This window comes from Mus pahari, chromosome 2 (assembly GCF_900095145.1).
Source record: "Mus pahari chromosome 2, PAHARI_EIJ_v1.1, whole genome shotgun sequence".
NCBI classification, from domain to species: Eukaryota; Metazoa; Chordata; class Mammalia; order Rodentia; family Muridae; genus Mus; species Mus pahari.
The window spans coordinates 130,018,899-130,035,400 of record NC_034591.1 but is presented as its reverse complement, the minus strand read 5'-3'; the positions used below and the strand labels follow the sequence as shown (position 1 = coordinate 130,035,400).

The window sequence follows — 16,502 nt, the reverse complement described above, 5'->3', positions numbered from 1 at the left end:
TTTCTTTCTTTCTTTCTTTCTTTCTTTCTTTCTTTCTTTCTTTCTTTCTTTCTTTCTTTCTTGCCTTATTGCCTTCTTTCTTTCTTAATTACAGGTGAGCCCTTGATCTCAAGCTCTGGATACAGTCACAGTGATGGCGAAGAATGAGCCCTATCTCCTCATGTCACACCCTCACACCCTTATCTCTGCTCAGGTGCTTTTTGACGAACTGAACAACATGGAAAAGCACCAGGCTTGACGTCAGCAAAACCCCCTGTCTAGACATAGCTGACAAGCAGGACACCCATTCCTGCCCCCAGCCTCAGAATTAGGGGAGAGCATCCACCACAGCGCCAGGCCTGGGGTGGGTGAAGTGAGGCACACAGCCTTGTCCAGGCCCCAGAGGTGAGGGCATCTGGGCAGCAGTCAAATGGGTGGCCCCCTGCCTTGCCTACTGCACCCCAGAGGCAAGTGCCCCAAACCTTTAAGATGTCACATATGCCAGCATTGAAAGTGTTCAAATGTGATCCTGACCAGTGTTCTATACTGTATCGTGCCACCCGACTGCCTGTGCCAAGCATACTGGCAGCTACATGATGCTCCAACAGTGGGCTTCAGGCGTCCTGGCTCACATAGGAACATTGTTCCACATCCTTCCTGGCTCCTGAGACCACAGCACCCCCCCCCGGTATAATCTCACAAAGGTAGGGGGTGTTTCATGTCACCCCAGTTCCTTCAGATGAGCATGCCTGTGTCATGCAGGTCTGTTTGAGAACACACATCTTCCCCTCTTCAGTGTCTGGCTACAGATGGGATCAAGGGATCATACTTTTGAACCCCAAACTCTGGACATGATCTAGATTATGACAAGTTCTGGCCAGAGCCCAGGTAAGGCTCAGTCACTGAAATCCGGGGAGGGCTCTTCCCTCCGCAGCCTCTGGCTGAGCCCACCTGTGTCATCTGCCACCTCAGATTCCAGGTACTGTGGGCTCCTTTCCTGCCAGCACAGTGATTCCCAGGCTTCTTCTCAGGAAGAAATAGCTCAGTAAAGGGGACCAGCATTGGCTGGGAAGCCAGAGCACTCTGAGCCTCAGTTTCCCCAAAAGATAGTAAAGGTAATCCTGTCTTTGGAGCACCTGGTTCAATAAAGAAAATGCTTTGAAGACAGAAATCCTACATCTTAGAGGAGTGAGAATTCTCTCCCTCGCAGACATCTTTGCACATCTAGGTCAAGGTCACTCGGATTGAGATTTGTTAGAAACCCAGCTTTAAAAAGATTCTCTTTGGTCGAGGGAAGATTCTTCTCTAGGACCACACTTTCTTCTCCTGGATTAAATCCCCCATCCTACCAGCAAGGGCATGGTTTACAAACTGTAAAGTACTATGCTGATAACCAGGGGTTATGTGGTCAGCACCAATTTGCAACCAACCAAAACATTGACTCCAAATGCTTCCATTCGCCTCCTTATGGCGGCTGCCTGCCTGCGCTCTCTGCTCTTCTCAAGCAATAAGGCCAGGGAAGCAACCTTCTGCCAATCCCTTCCAGGGCATCTTTGACCTTGAATGTCCCTCTGTCTGGGGCTCAGCTAGCCCAAGAGCTGGCACAAGACGCAGGTCTTGCAGACATCGGGCAGCTGACAGGTGAGCAGAGTGGCAGGTCACTGTCCCAAGCAGACACCCTTCTCTACCTCGCTTTTGTGTCAGGACTATACCCAGCCCCAGAAGCCTGGTGCTGCTTTGCCAGCTGAGGGGGGCCTAACATCCTAATGTGCTCCATTCTGCCCAGCTGCACATCTCCCCCCACTTCCAGAGTGCCACCGCCAATCATTCTCCAAGACCTGGTCCCCTTGTAATTTCCAATTTGTGAGAAATATAAAAATAGAAGCCCATTCGCTGCAGGCAGCTCACATCGAATCGGATGCCACTTTCTGTGTCATGTCAGATCACGGTAAACGGAACTGATGGCTTCCTTGGGCTGTTCTCAATGGCTTCCTGAGCAGGGAGGTAGGTGGTGGGGACAAACGAAGAGATAACCCGGAAGTTTGGGAAAGGTGGTGGCTGGGTGCAGGCCACCCATACCAGCTTTAAATGAAGTACAGGCCATGGCGTGGACCTGTTGGGATAGGATGGCGACCTCAGATGGGATCTCGGTTCTGCATCATAACGGCAGAGGTCTCCAAACTTCAGCTTCCCCCTTAGTCAAGAGCCACTAACAACTGACTATGCTGGTCTTCTCGTGCTGTGGTTAGGCTCAGGTGCTGGGGGCGCCCTCGGGAGACCCTGTAGTTTCTCTGGTGGGCTGTGCCCATGCTTCACTGCGGCGGGTATCACCTGCAGGAGACTTAGAGACTTTGGTGGCTGAGTTCAGACTCAGCCCCATTTACTGTCCTCTGTCACAACAAGTATACAGGAACAGGTATACCCAGCCCACAGGAGCTTATACAAATTAAATGACACAAAAGTGTAGCACGGGGCACGTTCTGTGGCACATTGTCTGTATGCAGGCAAGGACAGATGTCCCTGTAGTTGCAATGCTGGTGTTGGGATGAGGGTTCTTGGAAATTGCTCCTCTGTTTACATCTGAATCCCAGGTCTCTGTTCAACCATCACAGCTTGTGTTCACACCTACTGCCTGTTCACACCTACTGCCTGTTCACACCTACTGCCTGTTCACACCTACTGCCTGTTCACACCTACTGCCTGTACCAGGAGATGGGGGACCTGTCCTGCGTGGGCTTCTCTCTGCTTTCTTCTGCCTCCGAGGGCTCAGAGTTAGTCTAGGGTAGAGGACAGTGCTAGGTGTCTAACAGGTTCACAGAGACACCTCTTCCAGGAAGCCCTATTTTGGGATTAGAATCTGACTGACCATCCTCTTCCCGCTCAGGGGCAGGGGGTAGAGGGTGGGGGGAAGTTCTCTTCCACTACCTAAGAATGACTTTCAGAGAATAGGGCAAAGCTGTCAAAAAAAAAAAAAAAAAAAAAAAAAAAAAAAAAAAAAAGTCGACAAATCCTGGAGCAGTGGAGGATACTTGGTGACCTCATCAGCTGGAGGAGGGGCTGCTCTCATTGGGGGGGAGGAGCTACTCTTTGCAGATGAAGTCATTTCAAGGTCATCTGAAGTCATTCTAAGGTCATTTCCATCTCAGCGAGGGCTGACCACTATTCCCCAAGTAAAGAATTGGTGACATTGTAGCGCTGAGTGAAAAAGACAGCTCCTATTTAGGCAAAGACAGGCCCTGTTGCCGCGTTTCCATTTTAGGACCAGGCAAGGCGGCATAGGGGTGCTCTCTCCTTGGGTTTGGCTTCAGGAATGCAATGGAGAGAGCAGGGAGCTGTGGGTCAGCACAGCTTGGGATCCAGGGGCGACCTGTCTCGACATGGAGAAGGCAGCAGGAAAAGGCATGGGACACTGCCCACTCTCAAGGTCGGGGGAGCTTTCGGAATGCAGAGGGTTGTAAATGGGGGCTGAGTCTGGATTTGCTAGGGTCGACACTCGGCCGGGCATCCAACAAGCAAGAGACGGCGAGGGGGAGACAGTTCTGAATTCCAAGTGACCCGAAAAATCTTTCACAGCCAATCCTAGGAATGGCATTTCTGTGGGAGGCAATTTATTTAATGTTGCTCTAGATGTGCCACTTGCTGGGAAGGAAAAGAAGTAGCCATTTCTCTGACAGCAGGTCCAGAGGGACTAACTCACTGTCAGCCATGAAATCCCACTGTCACTACTCTTCCCTTGACTATCCCAATTTACAGATGTGAAGACTGAGACCAGGGAAGCACACTATGGCAGCCTAGGGTTGCCTTGCCTCCTCCTTGCTGTGTGACCTTGACCAAGTTGCTCTCCCTCTTTGTTTCACCCTCTCCTCACTTCTAGAGCACTTCCTGTTGTACAGGTTAGAAATGACAAGCTTGACGCACCAAAAGATTTTGACATTCCCTTTCTTCTTTCCAAAGGGGATTAGAACTTGGCCAAGATCATCAGGCCAAGAAATAGTAATAGTACCCAGCCCAGAGCATATTCATTCATTCATGGGTGTGGATTTGAACAAAGCATTTTACAGCCTTCCTGCCTCAGCATCGCAGGTAGAGACAAGGGCAGATCACAGCTAGCTGGACCATTATTAGGCAATAAACTTCCACCCAGGTGGGCTTTATTCTGGAACACATATTGTGAGTTCTGGGCCTGAGTTCTGGGCCTCGGGTAAACAAATTCACATCCTTTTCTCCAGAGTGACCAGGAATGTCAAATGCTAGGCTGACACAAGTGTGGAGTTATGTGCATCTTTCTTTAGCCTTGCCATCACCTTCTTAGCTGCCTGTTTTGGCCTCTGGACCCCTTGTTAGAGCCTCACCCGGGAGACCTTACTTCTCAACAAATGTGAGTCCCCGGAATATGATTTCCACTGGGGACTGACCATTACCGTTTTCTCCCTCAGTGGTGGCCGGCCGTCTGTCTCCTGTGCTTTTCTCAGGGAACCCCACTCCACAGAAGCTCTGGGGACAGGGCAGCCTGTGTCTCACTGCCTGGGACTCACTGTTTGTCCTCTAGCCACTGGCCACCAAGCCAGCACTTGGCTGGAGACAGAGCGCTTCCTTTGTTTGCCGCCTGCCTGGCAATTCCTTTCTGAGGCTCAAGGGAGGCTCAGCCATTTTGCCCTCCAGCTCTAGGGAAAGCTCCCTCTTTCTCTCTTCTCTGCAGGGACTTACACCTCCCAGAGCCACTTTCTTTCTGCCTCCTTCCTTTGGAGGAGGGTCTGAGGATGCTTTGACCAAGACCTGATCTATCCTTTCCAGAACTGGGCTGGGGAAAGACTTTGAATTCCCACACATCTCTTTTGTTTTGCAATTTGGAAGTTGGGGTATGCATGCTCCACTGTTTCCACCAAAGTTCACAACAGAGAACACAGGCAGGACCCAGCACACCATTTTTTTTTTTTTTCTTTTGTCCAACACATACCCCGTTTGTCATAGAAAGACAAGTTCCACTCGGCTGGACATAGTCCCTTCCCTGATGTGGCCACAGTCCCTTTCACCCCGATCTTCCTGTGTGTGTGTGTGGGGGGGAGGTCCAGCCGGTAGACCTCAGGTATCTTGGTCTTATAAACTGGCTTTCAAAAATCCATTTTTCCCCTTGAGACTCAGGTCTGTTTTGAGAGGACATTGGCTCCGTACAGAGCTGCCCATTCTGAGTCTCTTGTTGGAAGCCTAAAGCAAACACAGAACGGGACATCTGTGGGTGTCACCCATGGGGTGGGTGGGTGCAGAGAGAAGCATGGAGAAGCCGTGGTAATTGCCACAGAAAGGAAAGAGGAAAAACCTGGGGGAAGACAAACCATGGGAAGTCCTGGTCCGACCCACCTCTTGCACTGGGCATCTCTCAGGTGAACAGGGCAGCAGCGCCAGCTTGCGCGCGCTCAGTCCCAGCTGCTGCACACTTTCTTAGAGCCAAGGTTTCCTAAGAGCTTGAGCTGCCCCGGGATGGGAAGATGTCTCCATCCACGGGTTGTTCCCAGCCCCTCCATCCTCCCGCCTCTAGTAAATGAGGCACGCGGAGACTGGGGATGTGGCGCAGGTTGGTCTGGCTCCCTCCTGGGCACCCCGCCGTCGGCTGGCGAACGAACTAGGACATCGACGGCACCTGGCCTCTTGGGACCCTCCCGCCTCCGGAGCATCCCTGGGCTGCAGCCGGCGCACGTCGTGGGGCGAGGACGGGGAACGCTGCAGCCTAGGGTCCCGCCCTCCACCCAGCGCCCCGACGCCAGCCTCCCTTCCTACCTGCGGCCGGGGCTGCGCGGGCCGCTCCGGGCTCGGCCGCGCTAGGACGCGGGCGCCTGGACTCCTGGGCTCGCGCAGCTCGCCTGCAACCTCTCAGCTCTTTAGGGCTCCCAGGACCGGCGGAGGGGGCGGGGCTGTCAGGACACGCCCTCCAGGCGGGGCTTCTCCGTGCCGTCTTGCCCGCCCCTACCTTTCAGCCTCCATCTCCCACCTTTTCTGTTCCTGCTCCTCTCTCCCAGTTACCCCTGCCCTGCTCTCTCTTCCCTCTTCCTTCTGCCCTGCTCCCCCTCCCTCTGCCTGCCTCCTCCTCCCTCCGCCTACCCCCTTCTCTTTCCTCCCTCTGCCCTGCTCCCCTCCTTCCTAGGCCCTGCCCGCCTCTTCTCTCTGCCTGCTGCCTCCCCCCTACTCCCACCTCTTCTCTCTCCCAGCCCTGCTCCCTCTCCCTCTTTATCTTGGCCTCCATCCTCCTTCAGTCTCCTGGCCTCAAAGGTCTACCTTAATTGGTCTCTTGGTTTCTCTGGCTCTGTCACGTCTTCTCTCTTGGAAGCATTGTGGTAGCAGGGTTAGACTCTTCCCTCTTCCCTCCTCTCTATCTCTCCTGTCTGCAGCTTCCAGGGTTGGCTAAGGACCCTAGGTGCTATGCTCCCAGTTCTTGAGGTGTGAGGGATGGTCTAGAACACCTCAGCCCCTGGCCAGCTCCAGCTGCCTCTTTCCAAGTCCAGACCTTCTGGCTCCTTCCATGAAGGCTTTGGGGAAAGGGCCATCCCTGCCTTTGCCACGTTCCCCAAAGACTCAGAAAGAATTCATTCTCTCCAGTTTCAATGGCCTCCCCCTTCTATCCCAGAGTCTGGTATTCAATATCTGACTTCCCATCCTCTAATTGCATTAACCCTGGGGTCTCCAGCCTCAACTCCCAAAGGCTTCCTAGCTTCTGACTCTTTCCACACTTCCACAAGCATCGAGGCTTAGGGCTCTATGGCCTCCTGACTGGTTACTGGGTGCTGTCTGTGTGTACTTCAAATGAATCTTTCTGGAGCTCCTGTGAGCCACACACACTCTGGTCTGGGCTTAGGGGCACAATGGTAGACACATAAGCCACAGCTCTTCTTATGGGGCAAGCAAAAGGAACAGGCTTTTTCGGAACAACCTTTCGAGAGCCCAGAATGACAAGCTCTGCCAGGCCACCCATGAGGGTCCCAGCCTAGGTTGGAATGAGGCATAGGTCCACCCATGAAAGTGCCACTGGGGTGGGAGCTGCTGCGTGGATGAACAGACAAAGCTGTCAGGGGCAATGTGGCTGTGGCTTCCAACAAGATTAGGGAAGCGGGGGGGGGGGGAGGGGCAGGTGCTTTGGCTTGCCTGATGATCATTTCAATGTCTTCCAGTCTCAGGAGCTCAGTTTTTACTGTAGGGTCTTCTCCCCACTTCTCTTAAGCATATGATTGGGTACAGAGCTCTTGACCACACGTGCAAATGTGACTAGAGCCATGCCAGCCAGGGTATATCACCTCAAAGCAAGGGCAAGTGACAGACCAGGTGGAGGTCAATGACACCTCCCCCTAGGACCTGTCCCAAAAGTCTTAATCACCAACAGGTTTTTGAGTCACACCTGCAATGGAGCCTGCCTGAATGTAAGGGAACGTGGAGAACGGCAGAAATGAGGCAGAGGCAGGATGTAAGTTGTTGGAGCCCTGTGATCCAGTCGTGCCAGAAGGCAGAATGGTTTTCTGAATAATCAAATTACTCTCTTTTAAAGATTAATTCATTTTAATGTTATATGTTTGCCTGTGGGTATGCTCGTTTGTGTGTGCCTGGTGCCTGCAGATTTCTGAAGAAAGTCTTGCACCTCCTGGAACTGGAGTTACAGATGGCTGTGAGCAATTATGTGTATGCTGGGAATCAAATCCAGGTTCACTGAAAGCCCAGCTACTGCTCTAACCAGTGAGCCATCTCTCCAGCCCCTCTGCCTTGTGTGATTGATCTGCTTTTATTTCCATCTTTGCATCTGTTTGACCTCTGTCTTAGTTTGGGTTTCCATTGCTGTGAAGAGACACCATGACCAAAAAAAAGCAATTCTTATAAAGGATGACATTTAACTGGGGCTGGCTTACAGTTTCAGAAGTTCAGCCCATCATCATCATGGTGGGAAACATGGCAGCATGCAGGCAGATATGAAACCTGAGGAGCCTAAGTTTTTGATCCACAGGCAGCAGGAGGGTCTCTTTCACATGGGGTGGAGCTTGAGCACTAGGAACTGACTCCAAAGCCCACCTACACAGTGACATGCTTCCTCAAAAAAAAAAAAAAAAAAAAAAAAAAAAAAAAAAGGCCATACCTTCTAGTAGTGCCACTTTCTGTGGGCCAAGCATTTTCAAACCACCACAACCTCCCACTGAAAGCTGCCCCTGGCTGTTGAGACAGCTTCTTAGGCTTGCCTATTGAATATTAAAACCTCCCCATCCCCTGTCCCCAACCCCACCCCTGTGCCTCCAGGATGACTTCATCCCTTGAGGCATGCCCACTAGGCAGATGGTGAACTCTTGGCATCATAGAGTTCAGAGTGCTATCTCTGAAGCATGGTGTGTGTGTGTGTGTGTGTGTGTGTGTGTGTGTGTGTGTGTGTGAGAGAGAGAGAGAGAGAGACAGGCAAGGCAGGCACAGGTGGGATCCCCCAGCCCCTTGTGAAGAGCCCGAGTGAGAATTTGCCAGAAAGGTAACAGTCTGGAGGCAACCCCTGTAACATCTCATTTCCAAAATGTCCACTGCCAGGTCCTAGCTGTGGTCAGGGGAGTGTTCATGTTCATACAACAGGACAAGCCCTGGGTTGTTGCTGGGCAGAGGTTAATCTCTCTCAGGAGCGGGGACAAGCATGCCCGTGAGAGCTCTGTACCTCCAGCGGTGGTGGGCAGGGGGGTCTAGGACACGCTGGGTGTCTTTCAGCTTCGACCTTGTGCTCATTTTCAGGGAGACCTATTTCTGGCAAGCAATATTGGTCTTTTAGTTACAATATGATGTAAAGTTTCCTTTTGAGATACTCTTATTTAATCTAAAAAAAGGAAATATTTAAGTAAATAAAAATAGACATGGCACACAGAAGTTTGCCCAGCTCTTGTGGCTGGCTTGCAAATGACTTCAGTTTCTGTGGCCTAATTTAGAGAAATGCTTCCTCTGTGTATTCATTGACTCAACAAATATTTATTGAACACCTACTGGGTGTGAGACACTGGGGGGAGGACTAAAGGAAGACACCAGAGTTGGGAGATTCCATTCAGGAATCTGGGGCCTGAGTGTGGACAACTCACCCACACGCCACATAAAGAAACAAAACTAAGACTTGATCCTGAGAGTTCTAGGGAGCTGACTTGGGGCTGGGATGTGAGATCGAGTGTGTGGAGGCCGAGGCTGGTCCGTGTAAAGGGAGAGAAGACTGGAAGCCAACAGTCCGGGGGGGGGGGGACAGCTTTGTGACAGTGTGAGGGCTGGAAGGACTGGTATCTAGCTGAGTTCCCAGCACAAAGTAGGCACTCAGTACATGGCTGGAACTATTGCTGTTGCTATTATCCCCTCTCTTCCTTAACTTGGAGAATTAATTAAGTCTTAGTTACATGAGTCATTAAACCAGAAGCAGTTTGTGGATATTAGTTAGACCATTTGATGGATAAGTTGAGACCCCAGAAGGGGACAGTGGCTTGTCTTAGGACACCTAGGTATCTAGTGGCAAAGCCAGGGAGACATGAATACCTGCTGCATTTCCAAGTGCTTGCTGCGTGGGATACATGCTACCACTGATACATGGGAAAAATATAGACATAGAGATGTTGAGTACTTTGCTCAGAGACACACAGTAGGAGAGTTGCAGGGCTGGGGTCCCAGTTCAGACCTGCTTGTCTCTAAGGTCAGTAACTCTTGATCTTGAATCTGAAGTGTTTTGTCATCCTTGAAAGGTGCTCATCAGATCATGGCACCACTACGAAATAAGACCCAATGCAGTAGTCAGAATGTCTAGAACTGCCACTAAGCTGCTGTGTGACCTTGGACAAGTCTTTTCCCTCCCTGAGCCCATTCCCTCCTCTGTGAACAGAAGGCATCTCAAGCCACGAGGCGGCTGCATACCGATGATGCTCTATGCTCTGGGGTCTACTGTCCTCTCCTAAGTACAGGCTTGCTGCTCAGCACCCTTCTCTGCTGCTGCTCCAGCTGACTTTGTTTCCATGACAACATCCAATTCTATCTTCCAGTCTTGCTGAAAGTGTAGCAAGATGGAGAATCTCCCACCAACCCAATAAAATCCCTGCTCTGGGCAAACATGCCTTTGCCTGTTGTGTTTGATTTCCAGAAGGGCTTTGGGTACCTTATCCACATCCTTGCCATGGGCCCAGGATTTTACCACCAGCGAGTCCCTACAGTTATGGGAATTAGTACTTGAGGGCACAAGACGATCCTCAGAGTTGGGGATATTTCATTTAAGAGTCCAGGGGGATGAGTGGATAGTTCACTCATCACTTTAGAGAACTCAGACTTGATTCTGAGGGTGCAGGGGAGCCACCATATGCTCAGGAAAGCAAGACAGGGCTGAAAAACCTGAGGGAGATACTAAGACATGTGGTCATCTTGTTATTCTGTTCCCAAGTCACACTGGGGCATATCACCACTGGCTGTGGCTCCACTCCAGAACATTCGAATATGTGTGCCTTTCTCATCTGCAGGGATCAGTAAATGGGCACCCCAGTGTACCAGGGTGACCACAAGGAGCAAATCCACAAGGATGGGCTGGACAGCACTCCCAGGGGTGGCTAGATAACACCCCAACACAAAGTCCTGAGGTTCTCTGCTGACTGTGAGGTTAGCCAACCTTAGGAAGGGGTCTAACCTTTCTTAGCCTCAATTTTCTCATGTGTAGAATGGGAATGAGACTAGGATTTTTCTCACAGATTCACCAGGAGCAATCCAGAGAATGATCTCTATTAGCTACTGCTGTTGGCAAGCTCTGCCTTCCCAGGGTGGGCCAAGGTCAGTCTGAAGTGCAACTACCTCCAAGAAGCCTGCCTGATTTATCCCAACCTGCACATGATTTCATCTCCGCTGGGGTTCCCAGACACCACTCATCCCTGCTTTCTTTAGTATCCATCACTCTCCTCTTTGTGGGAAAAGGTACAGTGGTTCCTTGGAGCCTGCACACAGTGGGACCAATACTGTTGACCCGTATGTCTCCTCCTGATGCAAGGTAGATGGGACCCTTCAATTCTCTCACATATGTTCTGCCTGCATCTGGTCCATGGCATTATTTTCAAGGTCTTTCAAAAGACACCTCCAGGTTCTTGCACATTTGGTTCCTCTACCGAAGACACTGTACCTGCATTGTACTCTCTCAGGGAGCTCTCCTGTAGGGTTGAGCTGGATACACAGGGTCTATTCCATCTCACCCCCACTTGACACTAAGCTCTGGGACAGAACAGGGCTGACAAGGTGGGCAGACTGGATTCTTATCCTAGTAGGCCATGCAGGAACCACACAGCCTGAAGGAAGATCTTTCCACACAATATAACCACAGAAACTATTTATTGAGCAATCACTTAGTGCCAGAACCCTCAATGCTGACAGAGCCCTATAAACACTTCAGCACAGGAGAATGTAAGCCCCTTTACAGATCAGTCTAAGAGACAAGGTGAGCTGCCCACCAAAGTTACACGGTCCACATGTTCTCCTTTGACCCTTGGCAAGCCTGTTACTCTCTAGGAAACCACTGTTTGCAAATGACACTCATTTCTTAGAGCTGCTGCCTCGTGGCCTGTGAAATGGGATGAGATGGAGACTCAGGCTACAGGTCTGAGGGAAGCTTCAGGAGAATGTGCCATAGGCGAGACTGGCACAAACTGACTCCATGGGAAGATGGTTCCAGTAGCCTCACTGACAGACCTTTGCGGGCTGTGCTTGATTTCCAACCAGCCAAGGAGGTAGGAATGATGCCTGTTCTTATGTTATCTGAGGTGCTGAGTGGGCAGGTGCTTTACCCAGGTACACAGTTGGAAGTGTGGGAGCTGAGGGTGGGTGCCTAAGCATTGCGCTAGTACATCCTGAGAGTTCCTTCATGTGTCTGCTGCCATGCCTAGGCAAAGGATGTTCGAGAGGGCCATACACATGGGCATGCCGAGTGAACCAGGAGACGTGGGAAATCACATGGCTCCTTACAAGCTCTGTCGCAGGCCCCATCGCCCCAGAATCTGAGTGTAGACCACTGTATTACTTTTGTTGCTGTGACAAATACCTGACAAAATCAATTTAGAGTAGGAGAGGTCTGTTCTCACTTGAAGTCCAAGGGTACAACTTGTCACAACATGATAGCCACGGTGGAGAGATATAAAGCAGTCGGTCACACTGCAGACCCCATCCTACGGAATGACACCATCATTTAGAGTGGGTCTCTCAGTGAGCCTAATCTAGACCGTCTCACAGATGTGCTAGACGTTTATCTCTTCTTCATACTGGATCCTGTCAAGCTGACAATCAGTACTGGCCATCCCATCCACCTGCCTGAATCCAGAGCCCAGGATTGTACCCAGTCCCCTGTGGGTACAAACACATTCACCCTGCACAAGACTGTGTGAGAGGCACCCCATTTGCTGCCGTTGCGTACAGCAGGCTTCTTAAACTCTCTCTCTCTCTCTCTCTGCAGCCCAAGGTAACTAAAATGGGGATGCAAACCAAACACTGATTGACAAATCATAAAGAAATCTGTGTTGGGACAGTTCTTGTAATACATACAAGCTTCCCATTAAGGTGAACACGAATCTGCACACTAACGAAGTGGGTTTGTTTATTTCTTAGACAGATTAAATCTTGGCTGAATGATTGAAGCTGCTGAGAATGATGCCAGAGCAGAGAAACCGTCTCAAAGGCAGAGGCGCGTTTAAGGCCATTTCTGAAATCATCAGAAAGTCTGTCCCGATCCTAAGCCCGAAGTCACCGAACCAGATTTTGTGAAACTCAAATAGCAGTTTTAAAAATCCAACACTCTGGGCTGGGGAGATGGCCTGGTAGGTAAGAACACTTGCTCTGTAAGCACGAGGACCCCATTGTGACTCTGCAACACCCATGTGAAAACAGGCTAACAACAAAACTATGGCTGCATTGGAAGGCAGCTCCCAAGAGGCACTGGGGCATTTGTGTAGCCACTCCCACAGGACGGCAGCCTTTGGGGTCCTGGAAACACTCCCAGATGTCCAGATGACAATAACGGTTTGGGAAGGTGGGCCAAGCAAAGCACCTGGGACAGGTCAGGCCTGGTTATGAGTGCCACATTGTATTTTGCCAGTGGGGACGATGAGCCCATGTGCTCCTCAGAAGTCAGTGATACAGCATCTGCGATGGCAGCTTCCAGGCAGGAAGGGGTTATTCTGCCTCCTGAATTCAGGCCAAGGCCACTTGTCTTCTGTTGCTTTCAGGACTTTGGTGAAGCAGCTCATCATGTCAGAGTTCATGCTGTAGAGTAAAGCTACTCACCTGACAGCAGTGAGGAGGGGAGGGGAGGGGAGGGGAAGAAGACAGAAAGAAAAAAAGGGATAGAGGGAGGGAGAGAGAGAAAGAGAGTGGGGGAAGAACCAACATATGGTCCATCCAGTGGGTCCATCCAGTGGGTCCATCCCTGGGCCCACCGTGCCTCAGGGATGGAAGACCTTTGACTACCTGGGATCCACCTCCGTAGCACCTCCACAAAGCACTCAGCTAGTAATCCAGCCTTTACCACGCAGCATCCAGTCCACAGCCCAGGAGCACAAAGGCAGCTGAGGAATGCATGGACCGTGCCTGAGACTCTCAGCATGCTCATTTTCTGTAGCCACTGCCTCCTTGAGTTGTGGGCTATGGCACACTGGGGTGAGGATTCTGACCTGGGAGTCGGCTTTCTTCCAGGGCCTTCCTAGAGGGGCCTGCACTCCTCCCTCTATCAGCACAGGCTCAGGCATGACTACCCCGGTGAGGTGGTGGCAGGTGTAAACCTGGCATGAAGTGGATGGCAGTCAGGGATGTGACCCATAACTCCCATATCTCAGGCAGTCCAGAGGCAGCCAGCTCTTCCCGCTTAAATTAGCCATTAGAGTGACAGCTAATCACAGCCTCCTTATTTATGAGATAAACCATGCATTCAGCATATTTCCTCAAAACGGAAGCTATTGACAGTCCTAGAACAGCTCCCGAGAGGGAAAGCCCACGGGTAATGGAGCCTTTAGAGACAATGAGCAATCAACAGGGTTGGGACCAGCCACGTGTGCCTTCTGATGGGAGGATAAAGGGTTGGGGCTGGGGCGGGACCAGAAGAGGAACAGGCATGTTTGTGGGGGAGAAGCACCCCAGATTTTGGAGGGATGGGTCTGGAGAGGTGTAGGCAGATGGAGGTGGGGGGAGCAGGAGCCCTGGGGGAGGAGGAGCCTTGCACCTGTTTGTCCCCCACACTACCATTGCTTCCTCTCCACCCCCTCCTACCCTGCCCTTGCTCTGGTCTCCAGAGCACTTACACTTTCCTTTCCCTCTTCCTGGCCCTCTTTCCTTCCCCTTCACCTCCCCTCTTTAAATGTCTCAGCTATCTACTTCATAGGCAGGAGTACAGCATTTAAGACTGACATTGCGTTTCTGTGCCTGTGCCTGTGTATATGCAGGTGTGCGCACATTTGGCAGACAGAGGGTCCTGTGCAGGGTCTTCTTCTATTGTTTTCACCTCCATTGTTTCCTTTGAGGCAGGGTCTCTCCCTGAACCTAGAGCTGAGGGGATCCCCCGTCTCTGCTTCCACACAGCACCAGAGTTGCAGACTCATGCCACCACACCCCGCTTTTATGTAGGTGCTGGAGGTCTGAGCTCAGGTCCCTCCATACTTGCTTAGCAGCACTCTCCCTGATGACCGGCCTCCTGTGACCCCCGAGCACTCCCTTTGATTGTCACACTTAATCCTTTGCCCTCCTGTTCCCTTGACACAGAGAACCACCAGGAACAGCTGGATGCAGGCCCTTCCAGAATGTTCTTTTCATTTGTGTATATTTCTATATTTCCAGAAACCATGTAAAAAGGTTCCATCATAAGGGAGGATGAGAGAACTCATTTTTCTTTCTCAGCTTGACGGGACCGGGAGTTCCCTGGGAGTCAGGGCATTTCTCTGAGGGGTTATCCAGAGAAATTTAACCAAGGAGGAAAAATAACATCCACCCTGGATCTGAGCTGCACCATCCCATGACGTGAGGTGTCCTATTAAATAAGGGGGAAAGCTGTTTGCTGGGCACTGGAATTCATCTCTCTCTCTCTTTCCTAACCGTGGGTGCTGTGTGACCAGCTGCTTCCCACTCATGGGCTATACCTTCCTGCCATGCTTGCCGCCTCTCAAATCACAAGCCAATAAACCCTAGTCCTTAGCTCGCACTTGTGGGATATTTGTCTCAGCACTAAGAAAAGTCACCAACACAGGAAACCTTACTTCGGGTCTCAGCGCCAGAGGCTTCAGTCCATTAGTGGGGGAGGGCGGGACTACCTGCACCTTTGTGAGCAGGAAGCAGAGAGAGGATGCTGCCCTTGGGTTTAGTCTTCCTTCCTCCTTTATTCCTTTCTGGCCCCCAGTCCATGGATGATGTGATTGACCCACCTTAACTGGTCCCTCCGGAAACCTCTGGCATGCCTAAGGTCATTTCTCTTCCCTCGGACCCCATCCTGAAACGCCCCTGGGAGTGGATGCCAGGGTGCTCCATCAACCTGCAGTTGCCTCCCGCTCTGGAGTGAGAGTGAGCCTTGGACGAGACCTCTTTGCTGAGGTCTCGCCATCAAGCTGCAGGGAAATTAAAAGCTGTGAATACCAGACAGCCAGTCCAGCCGGAGTTCCCTCGGGGCCCGCTCTACAAAGCAGGAGCCAGAGCTGATATGGAGCCGAGTGTCCAGCCCGGGACTCCGGCCAAACCCCACAGATGGCCGCTGGCTGCAGAATCGGGCACCGGAGGGAGACCCATCTGCAAAATGCTTACTCTGTCTCTGAGTGAGACAGAGGAGGGGTTTGGAGACCTCTCCAAAGGGGCTGAAGCAAGAGACAGGGGTTGAGGGAGTCCTCCCTGGAGTTCAGTTCTGAGACCCCATCTCTGAAGCAATGGGCTTTGGAGGATGCAGGGGAGGGGTTCAAGGTGAAATAAATGGCCATAAACGCTCCTGTGCTATATTATGTATCCCCTCCCCATCTCAGCTTTCTCATTTCAGGTCTAAGGCATGTCCATAGATATACCCAACCTGTTCCTACCCCAGGGCCTTTGCACAGGCAGCCCCCACTCCAACAGCCCCCTCCTCATTGTTCAAATCTCAGCACCCTTGTCACCAGCCTTCTCTGACCTCCATCCCCTCCTCCCATGACTGACTTCTAGAATAGACACTGAGTGACTAGTGACTGGGAACCTTGCCTCACTGGGAACTACAGGACAGATAAGAATGCTTGTGAAGTGAAGATTGGTAGGGTAGTGCCTCTAGGGGCCACAGACAGGAGTCCCACTGTGGGCTTGAGGTGGGAGGCTCTCCAGAGGAGGAGGTCAGATGGTCAGGAGTGAGCCAGGGAAAGTGGGAAGGGGAGGGATTCCGGTAGGTCACACGGCTTACACAAAGGGTCCAAGGAGGAGAGTGAGCTGTAGGTGCCCGGGAATTGAGGTAGGGGTGGGGAGAGGAGAGAGCTTCTCAAGTAGTAGCTTGGAGCTTGTGTGTGTGTGTGTGTGTGTGTGTGTGTGTGTGTGTGTGT

General features: G+C 51.5%; 1 protein-coding gene across 1 annotated transcript in view; it reads right to left on the bottom strand.

Annotated features, from left to right (window-relative positions):
- Nucleotides 1–5,986, bottom strand: part of Slc6a1 (solute carrier family 6 member 1) — a 33,917-nt gene extending 27,931 nt beyond the window's left edge. Inside the window, exon 1 of the mRNA XM_021190009.2 lies at nucleotides 5,755–5,986. The gene's annotated coding sequence lies outside the window, so the exon portion shown is untranslated. The remainder of the gene's footprint in view (nucleotides 1–5,754) is intronic.
- Nucleotides 5,987–16,502: the final 10,516 nt, after the last annotated feature.